Consider the following 23,012-nt stretch of genomic DNA (forward strand, 5'->3'; position numbering starts at 1 on the left):
TTAGTGGGATGCTCTCTTCTCCCACGTGGTCTCACTGGGAGGGGGATGGGATTCCTCCTTGCTTACTCTATGCTGTTTCCAGGCCATCTGATGCTCAGAGCATCTGGCTACACCAGCCTTTCACCATAGCTGGTGCCAACAGTCCTCAATGCCCTGTTGCCATCATTTTAAAGAACTCTAAAGTCTATGCAGATGACACACCCAGCACTCAGGCACTCAGGTCTGTTCTGACCACCTCCTCTGCTGCCCACCCACTCTGCCATCACATGCTTGACTTTGTCATCGCGTCTGCAACCACGAACCCATGTACCTCACTCCCCAATCACAACCCCCTCTCCTTCCAGCTTGCTGGCTTCAAAAGCCCCATTGAAACTGCCCTTAAGTGGATGAAGAACTACTTCCCAGCACATTGAAAGCATGCTTTCCCAGTCTTTTGTCTTACTGCTGTTTGCCCTGTTTTGATTCCATGGTCCCCCACTGGTGTCATTCTCTTAGTCTTTCCTTCCTTCTTTCTCTTCTACGTGGCACAAAGGGAACATTTCTACTCACAGAAGCCCCTGACTAGGAGTCATCAAATGGGATGTTGTGATTTTATCACCACTGGTTCTAACAGCAGAAGCTGATAACAAGCTTTGAGTGGCCTGGAACACCAGAGTTTACTAGACCTACTTGAAATCTCTTTCCTCTCTAATAAAGCAATGAAACTCTAAAAAATTAACCCTGTACAGATCTATGGACAAATTCCATTCTATCTAGAGGGCTAGTTTTGAATCCTTTAACAGCATAATAACCACAAATCATCCCACTACCAATACTTAATGAATTTTTTTCTAACTATTCAGAATATTTCTCCATGGATACATGTTTTCTTGGAGGGTAATAAAATTGGCTTTGTATCTTCAGAAAGCCTTGGTGTTACTTGTTTTGTTCTTTGACAAGAAAATCCCAACTCTAGTCTCTTTCCTTCTTTAGATCTTGATCTAAATAGCTAAAAAAACACTGAAGAAAAATGACACTAACTTACATATTATTATTGTTATAACATGTCACGGTGGTTATCAATTGGGTGGTTTCAGTAGCTGGCTCTACTGAAAGTATCTCAAACGCAATGGATAAATTTCCAGTTGCTCAACTACCAAGTCAATGGCCTTTTCTTTGTCTTCCCCAATTTAAGCACAGAAAAACTTGACCCTGTTGCCCAGTCACTACTATTTCTTAGAATTTTACATTTCTTTGGCTGCTGTGATTCTCTCCTTTTTTCAGATCTTTCCTTACATTATTATTATTATTTATTTTTTTTTTTTGCTACTCACACCTTAAACCAGAGCTCCTCCTCAAGGTTCCATTCTTAAAATTTTTTCTCTTCTAATGATATTCTCTCTCCATGGGCTTCTACTTTTATGAAAGTAATTCTCACAACTTCCAAATCTAGGCCTCCATACAAGAACTCTCTTCTGATTTCTGGACCTAAAAGTTCAATGGTCTGCTGGACAAACTTGTTATGGCATTCTCTGAAGGAAGAGAGGAAAGGAGGGCACCAGGAGGACCGGCGCAGGGAAGGAGCTGAGAAGGTGGGGGAGCGGGTCAAGGAGGCATGTGGTGGGAGTGGTGGGAGTACATGTGGATCATGGACCACCTTGGAGGTCATCATAAGGCCTTTGCTTTTCACTTGGAAAATCCTGAGACTGACTTAAGCTCAAAAAGTATAGTTTTGCTACTAAGGATAAAAGCATGAAGAATAGCCAAGAGGTGACAGCAATAAAGCAGGCAAAAGGTAAAGGGGGACTTTTTATCCAAAATTCCTACAGGATTTTGTTTTCAAGCTGTTTCTTATGACACATAAAAATTTTGCATCTACAATAAAAGGGAAGTATTATATTGTCTCTCTTAATTACTATGAATTTCAACTTAATTTAACTTTGTTCTAATTCTCAGTCCTAAATTAGAATGTTCCATTTTAACTCTCAGCAGTCAAACTGTCCTGAATCTGGTTCAACTCTTGGACATTAGGCCAACTTAGTGGCCAAAGTCCTTATGGTTTCTTTCAGCTTGTAGGCAATGGACATTTTTAGTTTTGGGAATCAGGCTTTGCCTCCCTCATTTATTGCTGACTATTGAAGTGCTTGTAATTCTGTATAGATTTCTTTTTAGTTTTCTTTTCTGTCTCTTTTTAATTCCATGTAGAAAATGAGGTTATACTAGTCAAACTTTTGTTGAGAATATACAAATCTTTTCTTGATGTTCACATTTTCACCAGAAGACTGAAACAATCCCTCTCTCAATATCTTCCTGACTCAAAGTTTACCTGAACAATGTTTAATACAATAATATTTAATTTAACAGTAACTCTATCAAGAGCTTAGCAATCTGCAGTCTTTAACAAATTAACTTTAGAATTTGTTTTCTGAAAAAGGTTGCTTCCTTTACCTAGACTACAACACTTTTAACAGAATTGAAATAAGAATTCTGAACATAAGTTGTTTTCACGTGATCATGAGTATTTTTAATTACAATCAAGATGTAATGAAGTTTACCAATATTATATAGTCTCAACGGGAAATATCTTTCTTCTTTTAAAACCAGTAAAGCAGGCAGTCTCAACCTTACATGGTATGTTGATTTTAAAGCATGTCTATAAACTGTTGAACACTCCTCCCATTGAAGGTAGGGTCCTTGTGCCCTCCTCTTGAATTTCTGCTGACCTTAATGATTGTCTTGTAATCAAAAGACTACAATGAAAGTGATGCCAAGTGGCTTCCAAGGCTGTGTCCAAAAAGGCTGATAAGCTTCTGTCCAGTACTCTTAAGATGCTTGTCCTAGGGTAAAGCAGCCAGGAGCCACATAAAAAGTTTGAAACCGTCATGGTAGACAGTCCAAATACAGACATTCTGATTGACAGCCCAGCTGAGTTCCAGTTAACTACCTGCATCACCTGCCAGGCAAATGAGTGAGCCAAACTGGAAATGCATCCCAGTCGAGCCTTCAGATCATGCTGTGGCTCAGCCAACATGAAAGACCCTACATGAGAACTGCACTGCCAAGTCCCTCTTGAATTTCCTGAGAAACTGTGAGAAAAACAAAATGATTGTTTTAAGCTGCTAAGCGTGGTGATAATTTGCTCACAGCTAGTAACCAGAACACATGGATATTAGAGTCATTACATGCTTAAATGCCCCCTCTTCACTGCCGTCTGTTCTAACTTATAGCCTTGCAAACTATATATTAATATTTCTAAAGAAGTATACTTTCAGAGATAGAAGTCATATATTAACACAAAGACTGAGTTTTATTTTTATTAAAATGTCCCAAGAACCCTGACTGTAAGCATTTTGGAAAGCAGGACACATGAGAATAAAAAAGAAAATAGGTTCACGCTACCAATTCCTTTTATTAGACCTATTGTGTCTTAAAGATTATTTCTAATTATATAATGGTTAGGGAGTCAAGAGCCTTTGTCTACCTTTGAGCATATTAATTATCTTCTATCTTAGTTTCACAAGCTCAAGGATGTAAGTAACTTTTCTCTGCCTTGAGAATGTTTTCTAGGAGAATCAGAAATTTTAAGAGATAAACTTGGAACGCTTTTCACTTTGAAATGTTTTAAAAAATAATTTTGAAAGTAGGAAGTTCCAATTTTTGCAAGGTATTAGGATTATAGGTAAGGAAGGGGATTGGGAGAGCAGAGTTGTTGACGGGTAGTTAAAGTGGCTGGAGGCTAACTCTTTTGATGGATTTACCTACAGAACCTTTCAAAGCTGAGAAACATTGTAGGGATCACTTACTTTTACAAGACCATGCAAATATACTTTTCTTTTATAAAATGTACCAAGTCTCATCGTAGAAAATTTGTCCACTGAATTAAAAGTATATTTTGCCAAAGGAATGGTTGCCAAAGAAACCAAAGGAATAAAACTTACTTTTCTCTCTTATACTTTTGATAACTTTTCATTCCTTTTTTATGAGTCATACAATTGCCATCAGGAGTCTCTGGTCAGAGAAAGAAGTTCTTTGAACTCTTAGGACAGACATTCTCAAAGTGTGGCCTGGGGATGCCCGTGGGTCCCAGAGACCCTATCAGGAGGGCTGTGAAGGCAAACTATTTTCATAATAATGTTGAGATTTTATCTGCTGCTCTACATCTAGTTCTCTCATGAGTGCACTGTGGCATTTTTTTAGAGGCTGCATGGGTTATGATACTGCAACAAACTGAATGCAGAGTTGTACATCAGAACTCAGTTGTCATATTATATAAAATATTTAAGAGATTTGCAAAAATGTAAAATAATACCACTTTTCTTACTTTTTTGCAAACTACAACTATTTTATAAAATTATTAACAAATAATACATTTTTCTTAAAAATTATTAACATATAATGGATTTATTTTTATATCGAATGAATTAATAGCTTTAAATATTCTCAGTTGTAATCTCTATGTTAATATTGATAGATATAACACACATAAACAAAGAGTCTTTGAGATCTTCAAAAGTTTTTTAAAGACATAAAGAAGGATGGGGACCAAAAAGTTTGAGAACTGCTGGGTTAGGAATTTATCTGAGGAAACAAAGATTATTTTACTGACAATAGCTAATAACAGTGCTACTTACACATAAATCAAAACCTTAAGTCTGTAAGTCTATGTTATGCTGCAAATCTCAAAAATTCCTGTAAGAATTAGAAACACCATTGTGTAATAGATGATCTAACTTATAGACCTAGGTAGGCTAGTGTGTGTGTGTGTGTCTGTAAGATTATTTGATAGTATGGTAGATTAACCAGAAAAAAAATGTTCTTTGTGAAATACTCTTCATTGAAGACTTAGGTTATCTTCTCCCTAAATATCTCTCTTGTCCTCTTTTCTGACCTGATAACAGAGTCATCCTGTGAAGACTATTCATTATCTCCTTGTTTGTTCAGCAAAGTAGGCAATATAAAAAATGGTCAGATCTTTCTGTCCCAAAGGATTGTTACCACTCACTCCATTTAGCCTCTTGATCAACAAAATGAGAATACTGAATCATCTTTGTTTAAGAAATCCTGAAATTGGATTCTAATTAGGGTAACAAAATTAACCACCCTGACCAACCTGAGCCTTCAACCAAGCTTTGGGTCTGATGATTAGGTTTTAAGAGAATGTGCAATTTATTTTTTATTGTTTAATGCTTGCTTTCAGGTCTTTAAAATCACATTTGTGGTCAAAACCAAATGAGTAAGTGAATAAGTGTGTCCCTTCCAAAAGAAAAAGAAAAAAAAAAAAACCCACATACTTTTCATGACTCTTTGGAAAATCCAGTTCTCACAGTGTCTGCTCATGATTTTGAATTTGCTGTGTGAAAGTCAGTCTTTCAAAGAATAATAAATATTTACTTATTATCTGTTAGTTATTGAGCACCTCATGGGCACATAAAAATTGTACAAAAGATAAAGAAACCTGCTTGTCAAAATCTAGTATCAAATTACACCCATAAACATAATGGTTTATCAGGAGTTGTGAGACAAAACTAAGAAGAGCATTCCTTCTTAGTTTATAAACTTGCTGACTTTCTGAATCTTTGAATTAAAAAGACAATGTTATTTAAATGTCCTACTGAAAAGCAGAGACTGTATGTCCTATGTACTTTTCAGAAAATATGTATATTCCTGCATTTTCCCATTAATTTAACAAATATTTCTTGACCAAGTACTATGTAAGTATGCTGGAAATATGCACTGTCAAGGAGAAACTGTCCGAGTACCTCATTCTAATGGAGTGGATAAATTAATATTTAATATAATTTTGATCACATATAAGGGCTAGGAGAAAAATAAAATAAGAATATGTAGTGTGATAAGACAGGTAAAGGAATATACTTAGAAAGCATAGTCAAGAGGTCTCGGATGGAATGATGGGTAGACTGCAAATGGATACACATTCTATCTTATTAGGCCTGTCTCTTTGAAATGTGACTTTATCAAAAGATACAATATATATCTCTAGCCTTTGAATCTGGTCAGGTGACTTGCTGGACCAATGGGCCATTAAAAAATAAGACATAAGCAGAGTCTTGACATGTAGTTACACAGTGGGATTTTCCCTCTCTTGATGCTCCTTCTACCACTGAAACAAGCCAGGGCTACCCTACTGGATGATGAGAGACCTCAGGCATCCTGCCCAACCCTGCTTGGTGTTTGTGAAATTCTTGGATCTGTGGGTTTGTAATTTTCATGTTTTGAACAATTTCTGTCATTATTTCACCAACTACTTATTCTGCTCTCATTCCCTTCTGAGACTCCACTCAAAATCATCCCTTGCTCAATCAGACTCTGTTCATTTTTTCCCTCAGCATTTATTCTTTCTGAGTTTCTTTCTGATTGGATAATTTCTGTTGCTATGTCTTTAAGTTCATTAATATTTCTTCTATAGTTTCTAATCTGCTGATAAACCCACTTAGTGATTTAAAAAAACAGAAAGTGTATTTTTCAATTTTAGAAATTCTCGTTGGTTGTGTTTTATATGTTATATTTCTCTACTCATTACGTACATGTTTCCCTTTAAAACAGCTATTTTAAATCTTCTCAAGGATAAAAAGTCCCTCCCTGATCATTTTATTCATCTGTTATTTTTGAGTCTTTTTTAATGGACTGATTTTTTTTTTTTTTTTTTTTTTGCTATGGATTACATTTTCCTGTCTCTCTGTACATCTGGTAATTTTTGATGGGGTGTTAGACATTTTTAATACGACACTGTTGTCTTCCATTAAGTGTGTTTTGGTAGGCAACTAAGTTACTTGTGGGGCAGCTTAATCCTTCTGAGATTTGTTTTTAGCTTTATTAGGGTAAATCTACAGTAGATTTTACTCCATAGCTAGTTTAGTCCTACTACTGTGAAGGAACCATTTTGAAGTCTCTTTTGAATGGTGTGGGTGTTCAATAAGGTGTCTCCACTCTATCTGGCTGGAATTAAACATCTCTCACCCTCTGAGAGTGCTGCAAATATTGTTTTGTTTTGTTTTGTTTGTTTGTTTTTAGTTTGTAGAATCCCCAGTTGTTTTTACCCCAGCCTTTTGGAGATTCATCCAATGCATGAGAAGCTTAGATTTTGGCAAAAGACTTAAGGCAATTTCACGGATTTCTGGAGCTCTTTCTCTGCAAAGCACCTTCTTTTCTCTTTCTCTTCCCTGAAAATTCCAGCTTCCTAAGCCTTTCCAAACTCAAATCTGTTTCATTCATTAATACTGCTGTTCTCTTCCCTTCCTGTGCTGCAGTCCAGAAAGCACCTCCAGGTAGAAATCTGGGGTAATCATGGAACTTACCTCATTTGTTTCCCTTTTCTAAGGGATTAGAATCCTGTGATGTCTGTTGTCCAATATCAAAACAAATTTGATTTATATATTTTCTCCAATATTCTAATTGTTTATGATGGGAGGGCAAGTCCAATACTAATTTCCTGATCAAGCATGGAAATAGAAATCCAGAAGTCTGTTTTTATTTCTCTCCACTTGAAGATGAAAGATAGTGTAGCCATGTTACATGCCAATAAGTATGATCCAGTTAAGAAGGGAAGTCTGGTGATGCTCAACAGAAATGATATTTCAGAGGCAAACCCTTTGAGAAAGTGAGAATGGATGTAAACCCACACTCAGTGCATGAGTAGAGGGAGTTTTTAATAAGGAGAAGGAAAATTTTATCTATTAACTCAGAGTTAAAGGAAGATGCTAATAAGGTCAGAATAATAAAGTAAGAATTAGTATGTAATGGAAAGATGATTTTCATCATTTATTGTCTGATTAAATGCATTCTGAGAGCAGAACAGCAAATATGATAAAGCATTTGTTCTTTATCTTTGGTCAAAATGGAGTCACTTTTTCCCTCCCAAATTACAAGCCTTTAAATATTTAACCTCTCTGTTCCACTATGCAGATCCTTTCTTTTGAGGATCTCTATATACAGAGGAACCAAATAAAAGATGTTTAAAAATATGTATGCATGACTTGTGGATGAATTCTGGTGCTGGACTGTTGGATTTTAAAAAGAAAACATTATCATTCTGAGTTTTTATTTTTAATAGTTAGAAAAACCAATGCATCTTTGTATATAAAATGGGATTAGTATACCCATAACAGGGCTAGTGCAGTTAGCATGAAGATTAAAATAAGACATAATTTATGTGCTAACCTTGTCACTGAAATACGAATTTCTTTCTTTTCTCCTTCCTAGGTGGTGAGAGAATTATTCTAAGATCTAGTTTTCCCAGACTCAGATCTCCTTACCACCTTTCCTGCTTTTTGTCTCTTTTGTTCCTTAACGGATCTCCTGGGATTAGCATCATGCCTTGCACACAGTAGGAACTCAGTAAACACAAAGTTGGAATTAATGCTGAATATTAGTGCCCATTATTACCTCCAATGATCCTAGTATACTGTGGAACAAATTCTGGGAATTGCTGTCATGGAGAGTAATTCAGTTTAAATTAATCACCCTGGTTCTTTGGTGTTGAGAGCTTCTGCAGCAGAATGAATGGGGAGCTTGCTTTCTTAGTAGATGTCAGAAACAGGCTGTATCCTAAGCCTGGTAGTAAACCCTTTAAAGTCACAATCTGTGTAGGATTTATGTGCCAGGGATATTGAAAGGATTAAATCTTTCTATGCTCTGCTAGTCTTTGGTGACAGGGCACTGTATTTCCTGTCATCAGAACCCCGTCCTCTGCTCTCCCCCAGTGCCAATGGATTTAGTTGAGCAGGCTGTGCACTGCTGTTGTGCACACACATCAGCTGCAGGAAGTCCATCCTAGGTGACAGCAGTGTCACTTTGGTATCACATTCCCTTTTACACCTGATCACACTTGCAGAAAAGCACCTGAGTTACATGGCTAGAGGAAGGGACTGGGACACTAGATGCCAAATGGACATCTTGACGTGCAGAGGAGGCCCAAAGCCCCTCACCGTGAGTGCTGGGAAATAGATAAAACTTGTGCATCACGCACAGACTCTCAATGGGACTGGGATCCAGGGGCACAAAGTGGTAATAATTCAGGAACCAGAGAGAGGCAGGCACACCTGCTCTTAGGATCCAAAGATGAAGTTCCTAGGCAGGACTTTTGTTTGCTCAGCAGAGTTACACACTCATTGTGTTAGTGACATGACTGTAGCCATTCTAATCGGTGTGCAGGGGTAACTCATTCAAGTTTTAATTTGAATTTCTCTAATGACTAATGATGTTAGGAGTCTTTTCTGTGCTTATTGGTCATCCACAATCTTCCTTGGGGATGTGCCTGTTTAAATCTTTTGCCTATTTTAAAACACTGGGTCATTTGTTTCCTTGTTGTTGAATTTTGACAGTTCTTTATATATTCTGGATATAATTCATTTATCAAAGATATGACTTGTAAATATTTTCTCCCAGTTTGTGACTTGTCTTTTCATTCTCTTAATTGTATCTTTCAAAGAGAAGACTTTTTTTTATGTTTTGTTTTAATGAAGTCCATGTTACCAACTTTGGATCAGGATTTGAGAGTCATATCTAAAGCACTTTTGCCTATACAGAGCCACAAAGACTATCTCTGATGACTTTTCTGGAAGTTTTATAGTTTTAAGTTTTGTGTTTAGGTCTATGATGATTTTGAGTTAATTTTTGAAATAAGGCATGAGGATAAAAGTTCACTTTTTGCACAAGGACGTCTAATTGTTCCATCATCATTTGTTGTTTATGGTGGGAGGGCAAGTCTGGTACCCAAAAGCTGCTATGAACATTTGTTGTGTGAACTTAAGTTTTCATTTCTCTGGGATAGATGCCCAAGAATGCAGTTGCCGAATTTTACTAAAATCTGCCCAACTATCTTCTAGTACGTGTTTGAAAAAGGAAGATGTAAAAGGTTAAGAATTGCATTTGTCTTCTGCTTCTTCCCTGGTAGTAATCCTGGGCAACTCACTAAATATCTCTGAGCCTCAGTTTCCCTATTTATAAGCTAGGGACAATTATACTGCCCACTTCATTAGGTTGCTGTGAGGATTCAGCGCATTAAAAAAATTAAGTATTTAAAAGAATGCCTACCATGTAAAGCACCATCAGTAATGTTAGCTGTTATCGTTTGCAATTGCTGTCAATACTATTACCTTTTGTAGCTGTCCATGATCTTCGAACACCCTTCCTACAGTTTGATAATTTTGCACATTATAAAATCCCAGGAAGGGGCCAGAGAACTTGCACTGCCATCCTGCCTTGTGGCTGGGGTAAAGGCATGTGACTCAGGTCCTACCAACAGATAAGCTATGAAGGCCTGGGTTTCAGGGGTGGACAACAAAAGCAGATGACCATGTCCCAGCAGTTCACTTTTCAAAGAACCTCTACGGGCAGCCCCAGCAGGGTTCTAGAATTCAGTCCTAAGTAGGGTAGGTACTGGGCAGTGCAGCACTGGCGTTCTTTTTCTAGAGAGAGCCCTGTCTTCTGTTTGGGCTTTTTTCCCTAGAGTGTGGCTTTCTGGCCTTTTTGGAGATTATCATACTACCTAATATTATTTAATAATTTCCCCTGCCACTTAAATTGTCCAATTTAAAAAAGCTGTTTGCGCACATGGCTTAAATGGATCAAATTTTCAGACATATACATATATACACACATAGTGAAAATATTTTTAGCCATATGGATAAAATATATAAAAAGGTATTTATTTAATCATAAATACTAACTAAACAAAATTAAAATTATAATATAATTATACTATAAATATTATATATTTATATAATATAATAGATTATATAACTTTGATTATATGAACATAATATAATTTATTATATTATATAAACATAATATTTATAGTATATAAATATATAAATTTATATATATTTCTATATTTATACTTATATGTAAATATATTTATTTATTTTTAACATTTTTATTGATTTATAATCATTTTACAATGTGTCAAATTCCAGTGTAGAGTACAATTTTTCAGTTATATATGAACATATATATATTCATTGTCACATTTTTTTCTCTGTGAGCTACCATAAGATCTTGTATATATTTCCATGTGCTATACAGTATAATCTTGTTTATTTATTCTACATTTATATATATTTATATATAAAGGACAATTTGGGGAATTAGAGAATTTTGGATGAGGTGGATTGTATCATAGTACTATGATTTTGAAAATTATACTATGATTACATAACAGAATATTCTTGCTTTTAGGAAATGTATATTGAAGAACTGAAGAATAAAAGGCACCAAATCTGTAATTTATTCTCAAATGATTCAGACGGAAAATATGTACTGAAAGAATGATGAAACAAATATGGCAAAATGTTAAGAGAGAGGAAATCTAGGTAAAGGGTCTATGATATTCTTTGAGCTATTCTTGTGATTTTTCTGCAAGTTTGAAATGATTACAAAAAACAAAGGGTAAAAAAGTCAGCCAAAATGGATTTTGTTGTTTGTAATTAAGATCTCTACTCATCCAGAAGAATAACGAGGAGTCAGGGATAAAGACTGTCTTAGGCAGCTCAGGCTTATAAACAACAGAGATTTACATCTCACAGTTCTGGAGGCTGAAAGTCGAAGAGAGAGGCACCAGCCGATTCAATGTCTGGGGAAATTCTCCCACGTTCCCTTCTTGCTGTGTCCTCCTCACTTAGGGGAGAGAGAGCAAGCTCTGGTCTCTTCCTTTTCTTCTAAGGGCACTAATCCCACCTGGGGCTCCACCCTCAGGATCACATTTAAACCTACTCACCTCCCAAAGGCCTGGCCTCCAGATGCCATCGCAGGGGAGATTAAGGCTTCAACAAATGAACTGGGTGGGGGACACAAACATTCAGTCTATAGCAGAGAAGGAAGGTTTTTTCCCAAATGATTTTCCCCCTTCACCCCCCTCCCTGGACAATTGCTCCTTGGGACTACGTGAGGGCAGTGTGCAGTCATGGGCTGGAGAAGGGCGGGGGTACTCCTCAAACACGTGACTCAGACGGAATCTGAAACATGGTTGCATCCCCTCTCCAGCTCCCCTACAAACCCCAGGCTAGAATCACCATTTTCCAGATGGTTGATGAAACTCGCTAGAGACAAATGACATGGCTTTTTCAATTTACTTGATTGATAGAGGCAGGAATATTGTCCTATTCTTGTGATGTCCCTTCCCTGTCTCCCAACTAGCTTGGGAGGATGACCCAGGCCACACAAAGGCCAAAACAAACATTTCGCCTCCTTTTCTAAAGGGAAGAGACCAGCAAAATTCCACAACGCCATGGGAGCCTTCCTTCCAGCAAGCAGAGAAAACAGAGCTCTTGCCACAGCTAGCCTTCTGTTATGTGTGGCTCTGAACTGCTTTAATTAAAGACTTCTGTCTTAATACCTTTCACAAACTTAAGCCAAACTTCAGTTTCCCATGAAGCATCTTCTCGTGAAAGGCAACATTCCTAATCTTTAGCTGTTTTTAAGTTTCACATGTCATGCTTTTAAAGAGAGTGCTGCCTAAAACAATTCCACCTCAATATTCAAGGTGATGTTGCTAATTTTAAAGCTTTCAGTACAGACAGGGGAAAGGCATAGAGCATGCAAGTGAGATGCACAAAGCGGTTTCACTCCCTGACTCAAGAGCATCCAGACTTATTCAGGACCACGCTATTTTTATTGCAATAAAGAGGTACTGAACAGATCAAATAGAAAAGCTTTTACCTAAAATGCACTTGTTTAAAAGGGCAATTTCATATAGGAAGGGGAAATGAAATTCCCTCTGAAGGATTTAATCTGAACTGACATGCACAATATAGCAGGAAATTGTACTCTCCAGTTATCTGATGGATTCATATACCTTCAGGGTAAGAGAAAGGAGAGAGAGAGAAAGGGGGTGAGAGGGAAAGAGATCACCCCATTTTGTTCTATGATATTCTCCTGGTTAAAATTCAATGCTTACGCCATTTCCTTGAATGTATTCATTTTAAGAGAGTCACTTTTTTCTGGATGGGTGTTGAATATTGTATCTTCAATTCAGAAATCACACTCTAAACTCTGGCTGCCTATTAGAAGCCCAGAGGTGCTTAAAAATACACCATACCTGGGTCTCAGCTGAGACTCAGTCCCTCAGGACCTCTGTGAGTGGGGTGCAGGGGATTCTGCCACACAGTGTGGGCTGAGGACCACTGCTTTCTATGCAGTCTGCTTTCTGCAATCACATGCTCCTGTAAACGGAAACCTTGTAAAATTCACTCGAACTTGATACTGAAAGTCACTCTATAATGATGCTTTTTCAACACGAAAGCCATCCTCTCTTCTAGAAATGTGAATCTGAATTTTTTTTACATTGTATTTGCCTCCAATGATGTGAATGTTTACAGAGAGATGCTTGTAGGAGAACCAATGTGCATTTCTTCACACACACACACACACACACACCCCACAGGGATGTACCTGGACTTCACATTTGCAGTTTTTCCCCTAGAACAGTTTCTCATTTAAGCTTGTAAAGTAAGTAGGTCAGATGGTATCACTGCTATTTTACAGACTGATGAGAAATCAGGCAGAATTGAAATGACATTTAAAAATTATCTTTGTGACGGGATTTGCATACAGTTTTCTTTGCACCTAATGTAGTGCTTCTCTTCTTCATTTTTATATCTGTGTCAGTACAGATATAGACAGATACAGATACAGACATAGTGGAAGATACGGTGTTATCTCCACACAGAGATGACTATATCTGTATATATCTATACAGTGGAAGCTATAGTAATGTGTACTAATATGCTATACATAAGTATAATTGTATATTATTGTATAGAAGTATGTTATATAAATTTACTTTTGTATATCTATATATATTAAATATTTATTTACATACCTATATACAGATATATAAACATATATAAGGAAATTTATATAATATATACATCTATATAATAGTACATATTTTATATGCAACAGATTACTACATATTACTGTATCTTCTACTTTGTTTACATATATATAATTGTTTATATATAATATATATATTTCTCATGCAAATAAAAATACTAAGGTACTGCTTAGTTATTTTTGGCTACCTTCTTCAAGGTTAATAATGGTTTTAGCTATCAAAATTGTACATCAAGTATGTAGGTAATAAAAGAAATCACATCAGGTGTATCTTTCTTGACCTTAGGCGAGCAGCTATGGGGACACTGCAAGAGGGAATTAGAAGCAGAAAACGAAACCCCTCAATCGCTTGAAAGTGCTCAAATCTTATTTAAACAGCATGTACAATAGTTTGGCACCCAAACTCAATTTCTATTTTAGGGAAACATAACTTTTCCTTAGATTGTTTTCAAACCTCATTTCAGCAAAATAGAGTTCGACCTTGTGATTCGCGTCTGCCGCACTCTGCTTGGAGGCACACCTGTGGAGTCTTTCTGCTTTGTGCTAAGTGTAAATTCAAGGTCTAAAGCATCCATTACAGACCTGGGCCAGTCAGGGTTTCACACTGGCTTTGCCCGTTACACTCAACTCAGAAGGCAATTACTGCTTTCTCTTGCAATTTAGGGATCCTTTCTAAATCTTTATCCCTGGTGATAAAAACATCAAAATGAAGACAATTTCTTGAAAAGAAAGTGACAAGGAAACTATCACAGACGTAGATTCTTCTGGGATTTTTGGAGAGCTATTTGCTTATCTGAAAGATATTTGCCAAGATGAAAAGACACCAGCAAATTCCTTAGACTCTCACTGACCAGGCACCAGATGCTGCTCCGCTGATACAGGGAACATCTGTGAGAGGGTCTGGGCAACGAGTGGAAGGATTTCACTGTCAGCAAAAAAGCTCTAGGAACAACCAGGTCCTGGAAAGTACGAAGAAGCTGGGAAAAAGCACTTAAACACTGGGAGAAGAGAGGGCTGTGCTATAGATAATTAATCATGAAAATGCTGGGTCTGCACAGAAGAAGGGGAGGGAGCAGACTCTTTGCTGTGAATAGTCCCAAAGATTGTCAAAGGAAATGTCTGCTCATATTTGAACTCAGGGATCGTGGAAGGTTTGGTTCAAATCACAAATGTCTACAGTACAAGGGGCCTCAAAGGTCAACGAACCATTCTACAGATGGGGAAACTGGGACCCGTGGATGCACTGACACCTTGACTTCCTCTGTTGAACTAATGACTTGCTCACAACTGAACCAAATGGGCAGATGATACCCAGTTTTATCTTCTGCTTTTAGAATCCCTCTTGGATACCTCTTCCCAAGGCACTGCCATCTTTTTGGAGGAAATAGCTCAGACATACATGGCAGGCTTTTAGCTTTAACTCGTGTGTGTGTGTGTGTTGTTCTTTTCTTTTAAATTTTTAGGAGTTTCCATGGATATTATCATAATATAAGATTATTTACAAAAACGAGTCCCATTTTCTTTGGATCAATGAGCTGAAGGCTAATGGACAGGAAACTGGGACTGTATTTTCTTTCTTTCTGCTTTTACAAAAGCTAATTTGCACTTGGAAACATGTTTAAAACAGATTTCCCATTTGAGGCCCTCTAAGAATAAGCCTACCCTCTCAGAGACTCCGGTTATTCAAGCAAGAAAATGGCCAAAGCTATTTCCCATCTATGATGGCAAAAGCCCTTCATCATTAAATAAAACATTTAAGCAGTAATTTAAATATTACAGGCCATGAAACTTCTTAGGCAGCGGACGGGAATTGGAATGAGAAGACCCAATCCTGTCCTTGAGCAAATAATTAAAACCTTGCTGTTTCTCAGTCTTGTCTACAAAAATGGAATGAAAATTCTGGTCATTCATCCATCTAACACGAAGCCCTGAGAAATAATGAATAGTTACAAGTCTCCTTCCCCAAAGCAAGTCCTTGTGGGAGAGGTGAGCAATAAATAGTACCTGTGCTTTCCTGAGTTTCCAAGACAATTCTGATGGCAAATTTTCTGTCTCTTTGTCAGGTCATAGCTCAGGCTTTGCACGAGATTTTTCTACTGAACTTAATCAAACCCCACTTCCTTATGGACCTAAAGCACAGTTAAAATGTCCTAAAGTCAGAGACTACCAAGAAAACCCAATGAAGAGTAACTAGAGGGGGAGGCTGAGGGAATTTCTCTACTATTAGGTGTGAGACAGATGCTAATGTGCACAACGGATTTAAGGACATTATAAAAGTCAGTAGTCAAAGTGTCCTCAGGCTCCTCCTTTCCCTGGGGATAAACATGCAAATAGCAGTAGAACAGGCCTCCCTGGACTACTTCTCCCCACTCAGCAGAATCTTCTCTACTATCCAAGTTTAAGTGTCCCTAAGTTCAGCTGTTTTAGAGTTCCTTTTTAAAAACAATTTTACTTCAGGAGAAGTAGCCAAAGAATCACTGTTTGGGCTAGAAGCATTGATAAAGACTCTTTCTTCCTCAACTTTTTCTGACTCACCGCTTTATCTGGCTCATAGGGAGGTATAGATTGCTTTATCCATGGTTTGAATGTTTTAAAACAAAGAATGATCTTGGGAAAAACAAGAAAGGTATTTGACCCACTAGGTTCTTGGATGAATATACTCTTATACATCAGTCAGAAGTCACAGATTAGGTTTTAGATAACTTCTACTACTGAGGACACAAATAGCCAGATTGTGAGGCAGGAATAAGAATGGGAACAAAGAAATGGAACAGTGAAGTAAGAAAATATCACTAAGAGAATCCAGAATCCTAGAGTTAGAAGGATCTCAGAAATCATCTAATTCAGTTTTGTCCTGATTCATGATTCCCTTCCACAACGTCTTCCAGAAGTGGTTGTTTACCCTATCTTTTCCCATACCTCTAATGCCAAGGAATTTACTATAATCACTTTTCAAGGACACTCATTTTCATAACTCATGGAAAGAGAGCCAGGGTGGATCCAGAGAGAACTTGGATCTGCGGTGTTAGGGAGTGATTTTGCTTCAAAGATCAAGACATGGTCAATGCTTCATACCCCCATGTCAACAGTTGATAATTAAGCAGGTAGAAAATCAGTAAGAATACAGATGGTTTTAATAGCAGTATCAATCAACTTGATCCAATTGACATTTATCGAATACTTCATCCAACAACAGCAGAAGACACTTTCTTCCCAAGCTCTCATGGAACAATCACCAAAATAGACCACGTTCCAGGCCATAAAACTTACTGGAACAAATTTAGATCAACAAAATTCATACAAAGTATGTTCTCAGACCACAATAGCATTAAATGAAATCAATAACCAAAAGATAGCTATAGAGTTCTCAAATATTTGTAAATTAAACCACACTTGTAAATAAGCCATGAGTTGAATAAGAAGTCTCAATAGTACTTTAAAATAATTTTAAAATAAAACTTGAAAATAAAATACAACTTGAGAAACTTTGTGGTATGCAGCAAAATTAGTACTGGGAGGGAGATTTATAACATTAAATGCATATAACAGAAAAGAAGGTCTAAAATCAATAACTAGATTCCACTTTATGATACTAAAGAAAGAATAATTTAAGCTGAAAACAAGGAGAAGAAAAGAAATAATAAAAATTTAGGCCAGAAATCAACTATTGAAAATAGGAAAATAATAAACAAACTCAATGAAACCAAAAGCTGATTCTTCGAAAAGAGCAATAAAATTCATAATCCTCTAGCCAGGTAAGAATAAAAGAGAGAGGACACAAGTTGCCAGCAAGAGAAATGAAAGATGTGTCATCATTACTGATCCCAGGGACATTAAAAGGATAATAAAGGAGTATTACAAACAACTCTATGGCTACAAATCAGATTACTTAGAGGAAATGGATCAATTCCTTGAAAGATACGAACTGCTAAAACTCACCAGAGAAAGAGCCAATCTAAATAGTCCTGATATCTATTAAAGAAATTTAAACAATAATTCAAAATCTTTAAAAAAATATATCATGCCCAGGCAGTTCCATAGGTGAATTCTACCTAGTATTTATAAACACAATAAACACACATCCAGAGCAGTGTGTGGGTAAGTCTGTTCTTGATGCTGACTCCAAAGTAAGGGAGAAATGAATGGAAAATGTCACCACCAGTCAAACAATTATTATCATGTACTAATATGTACACGATCTTATACATGGAAGATCTTGTGCTAGGAAAATGCTAAATGCAACATCCACTGTAGCCCCAACCCAGTGGGAAGATAAGATATGAAACATAACATGGATAAAAGCAGTATTTGAGAAATGCCACACCATAGGTTACAGAATGTGCTCTAAGAATTCAGAGCATGAAAAGATCAGAGCAATCACGGAAGCCTCCATGGAGGATCTGGGACACGGGAAGGGAGCAGGGAATTCTCGGTGTAGGAATGTATGTGGACAGAGGTGGAGAGGAAAGACAGTTATAGGATTAGTTCATTTTGACCAGAATGGAGTAGTCCGATGGAAGACCAGTTGACCATGAGGCTAGAGCATTTGGGTTTTATGTAACAGACAGTATGTAGGGAGCCATGGACAGTTTCTTACTAAAGAAGTAATAGAATTAAGGATTTTAAGCAGGGCTTTGCCCGCACACATTGTCTCTCTGACCTTTCCCCCAGTTTCAGTCCATCTTCGAATGGCTTCCATCCGCCACCATGCCACTGGGCATTATCCATCTCAGTCTTGTCACATCTAACTGCACTTCTGGTTTTACCTCCAGTTTCTGAGCAGCATTTAACTCTGCTATCCATTACTCCTCCTTGAAACAATGTTTTCTATTAGCATATGGACACCACCTTTTCCTGATTTTCTCCTTATCTCTCGGGTTATTTTTCTCTGCTGGTTCTTCTTTCTCTATTCAACCTTCTAAGTGATGGAGCTCTTCCAGTCTGTTCCCTCCTTCTCCTTCTTTCTCTACAGTCTCACCCACGTGACCCCACTCATTCCCATGGCTTGGTTTATTTCCTTCTGCTTGATTTTTCTTCCACAATTTATATCTCTAGCCCAGAATTCTTCTCTGAGAAGATAGTTGTATCCATAAGAATGGATACAGAATAGATACAGCTGTCTATATGACCCTTCTGTGTGGATGCCTGAATTATGCAAGAGCTATCTCAGATTTAACATGTCCAAAATTGTTCTCCTGATCTTTTGTGCATCCTCCTCAAATCATGCCCCAATTTTCTGTATCTTCATAATGGCATTACCCTCCTTCTTCATTCGGTACAGAAACCTGGGGGTCATGCTTGATTCTACCCTTTGCTTCCCCTCCCCTCCCCCAGCTCCCACTCTCCACCCCAATTGATCCATTAGCCAGTCCTATCAATTTAAAATTTTTTAATTACCATAAAGAAAATGTGGTATATGCATACAATGGCCTTAAAAAAAGAAGGATGTTCTGCCATTTGCTACAAAATAGGGATGGACCTGGAAGATACTTTGCTAAGTGTAATAAGCCAGACACAGAAAGACAAACCCTGCATGATCCCACTTACATGTGGAATCCAAAATCATTAAACTAATAGAAGCAGAGAGCAGAATGGGGTGGTTGCCAAGGGCTGGGGGTGGGGGGGGGGTGTCAGTCAAAAGGTACAAAGTTCCATTTATGCAAGATGAATAAATTTTGGAGACTTACTATACAACATAGGGCCTATAGTTAAAAACACTATGCAGTCGTAAGGTGAGTAACTTCTGGGGATCTAATGTACAGCATGGTGATTATAGTTACTAATATTGTACTATGTGCTTGAAAGTTGCAAAGAGAGTAGATCTTAAATGTTCTCACTACAAAAAAAGAAATGGTAATTTTGTGATGTGGCGCAGGTGTTAGCTAGCTGCAGTGGGAATCATTTTGCATAAATGTATCAACTCAACACTTGATACACCTTAAACTTACACAGTGTTACATGACAGTTATAGCTCAATAAAGCTGAAAAAATTTTGCTAAGAGGGTAGATATTGCAAGTGCTCTGGCTACAAAAGAAAAAAATATTAAAAATACAAATTTAAAAATCTAATTACCTTAAACCTGTCCCCTTTCCTCCACCGCCCTAGTCCAAGCCAGTGTTATCTACTGCACGAACTCCTGAAGCAGCCTCTGATCTGGACTTTCTAGTTCCCCTCTTGTCTACCTCAGTCCTTTTTCCCTGCCATTGCAAATCTTGTCAAGTTGCCTTCTATTTAAAATGCGTCTGTGGCTTCCTGTGGCTCTGAGGATAAAGGTCCAAATATTTAATTCACCCTGTGTGGTCTTGCCCCATCTCACCTCTGGCTGTAATACGGAAGAACAAGCCTGACTCCATACTGGATCCGTTCCTTTAGCTCTAACTCTGTGCTCTGGTTCCTGTGCTTAGTCATGTTGGTTCTGCACCTTTTGTAAAAGAATGTTGCCTACAGCCTGAAATATATAGGAGAGCCCATTCTCAAGGCTCTATAACACTTTTCCATTTCATATAGAGATAAAAAGTTGCAGAACAGAGTATAACATTTATCTTGTTGGAGGTTTACAGGGACACCGTTACCTGACCCACATGGACAGCTGCAAGAACAAAGGATTCTGACACTTAAGAAGTTTGCAATAACCAACCCCATCCCCTCCTGTTTTTAAAAGGAGCCAGAATTCCTGACCTGGGTAAGATGGTTCTTTGGACACTAGCCCACCATCTTCTCAGTCTGTCAGCTCTCTGAATAAAGTCATTATTCCTTGCCCCAACAACTCATCGCTTGATTTTATTGGCCTGTCGTGGGGCGAGCAGGATGAGCTTGGGCTCATTAACGTGGCCTCGCCTTGCCTCTCATTTTCCCTTGCTGTTTACACTTCAGTCACACCTGCTTCCTTTCAGAACCTAAAATACAAATCTCATCACACAACAGACTTTATTGTCAAAGGCCTCATCTCATGTGGAACAAAACACAAACTCTGCCATGAATGCGAAGGCCTTTAATGACTGGACGCATGCTCACTGTTTCTATCTCATGTCATTTTGCAGCCAGACAAGTTCATTTCTGTCTTGGGACTTTTCACTTGTTGTTGCCTTTCCTGGAACTCTCACTCTTGACCTTTTACAAGATCAACTCCATCTCAGCTTAAATATCATCTCTCAAGAGTGGTCTTCCCAGGCCACCTTATGTAAGTAGGTTCCTCACTGTTCTCTATCCCAGTGCCCTATTTATATTCTTAAGAGCTCTATAGTCTTATAATTATGAATTTGTTTGCACATCTTTGTCTATATCCCCCACCAGATCATAAGCCCCAAAAGGAAGCGGCTACCCCTGTTTTGCTTACCACTGCATACAATGGATCTGATGCACAGAAAGGACTCACACATTGAAAAATGAACCCTGTCACAAGGTCTAGGAAGTTTCAAGGTGCAAAGCAGAGTTGGGAAGATAATGCAATAGTCCAGGCATCACATCCAGGACTTAACCTCCAGCCTCCTTTATAAGGGGAAAAGGGAGGGGGGAGAGGGAAGCACAAACATAAGTGACGTTAAGAAGGTAAGAGAGACAGAAATTTGTTACTGGTTTGATACAACTGGAGAGGAGAGAGAAGCAGGAATAAAGATGATTCCAAGGTGTCAAGTCTGGTCAGACATATTGGCTATCACTGAGACAAGGCTTCTGGAGACGTAGCAGGATAGGAGTATCCAGAACAGTCTGCCTACTAGGAAACTGTACCATAAATACATCAGGCCTCCTTTTGGGCTGCCTAGTGAATTCTATAATTTTATTACATTGCACGTAAAACTAAACTTTTGTTTTAAGTTTGATGTCAAAGATGTCTGCTAAGCTTCTTGGTTCTTACGAAAAGAAGAAAAACTTTGGGGTCAAGTAAAAAATTGGGTATAATGCTCAGCCCTGCCACTCCCTAGATGTGTGTGCTTGGCATGCTAATCAACCTCTCTGATTCTTAGAAGCCTCTGTAAACTGGGGATAACTTCCTGTTGTTGTGAGAATTAAAATCAGGAAACACACTTGGTCTGGCTTGGGCGTGGCACCTGCCAGGTGGTCTTGTACATTCCAACCCACCCCTCAACCTTTTGAAGACCGCTCTGTTCTTAGGCTTCCCTTGATCTTCACGATTCAAAATCCTTGATTATATTCCTTGTTAGTTTCAAGGGACAGTGTGAAAATAAATGAGGTAATGCTGCCTGCTTCTAATTAACCACTCTGTATCTCATTTACAGTAAGTTCTTCCTCTTGGTTTGGCCCCATCCTGGCCCTAGGAGATATCTTGGCAGATTCTTTACACTGTCAGTTGCCGTGTGCTGTGGAAAAGGAGTTCAAATTGAACATCAGTCTAATGAACACAATTGGTAAGGAAAAGTACCATGTACGTTCCAAAATCAAGCATAAATGCCTTTTGAAATTATTTGTGGTTTTGAATTATGCCTACTATTGCTTCATTTACATTAACCAGGTTGATTAGTGCGGGCCACTTGCCATAATTCTGAAAAGACTTAGTGCTCTTTGGAAAGAAGACAAACCATAAACAAAGCATTATCACAAATGTTTTATGCATGAGAACAGACTCTCAAAAGCATGATGGGTAAGAAGCGGCTTCATTTTTTCCTCCTTGCTAAAATTTTTGCCCCGCAGAACTCAACATTTGAAAATATCTATTTATGCCTTTGTGTGTATGTATTAAGCTCAAAAACTTCAGAAATTGCCAGTGGATACTTCTGGCATGGAGAACTCCAAAACAGTGTCCTGGAGTGGTTCCTGGATAGTCACAAAAGCTAGTTTTATAACTGAGGCATCTCATTCTTTACTGCTTTTAGTGACAGGCTAGATTTGAATTTCACCTTCTCTCCCCTCTGATTCTACTGCAATGAATGCATGTTTTCAGAGGCTGTTTATGTACGGTATTCCCATTTTAGAAATAAGTCATTGGGGCGGAGAGAAGTAACTTTGACAGTATAATCAAGGAAACTAGGAAGAAGATCCTGAAATCAGGTTGGGCTCTTGTTCCTGAATCATGGACAGTTTAGTCAGTTCATTGATTATCAGTGTTTCATTGGACTGATTCACCCTCACACCCATCACAAAGCTATAATCAGTCACTCCTAGAAAGGGTTACTCTCCTCTGTTCTGCAGCTACAATGGTATTTGTCAAGAAGTCCAAGGTGAA

At 37.9% G+C, this 23,012-nt stretch overlaps 1 protein-coding gene across 1 annotated transcript in view; it reads right to left on the reverse strand.

The window, feature by feature from the left end:
* Positions 1-23,012, reverse strand: part of CELF2 (CUGBP Elav-like family member 2) — a 475,836-nt gene that overhangs the window by 425,651 nt on the left and 27,173 nt on the right. The gene's annotated exons all lie outside the window — the stretch shown is intronic.

This window comes from Camelus ferus, chromosome 35 (genome assembly GCF_009834535.1).
Source record: "Camelus ferus isolate YT-003-E chromosome 35, BCGSAC_Cfer_1.0, whole genome shotgun sequence".
NCBI classification, from domain to species: domain Eukaryota; kingdom Metazoa; phylum Chordata; class Mammalia; order Artiodactyla; family Camelidae; genus Camelus; species Camelus ferus.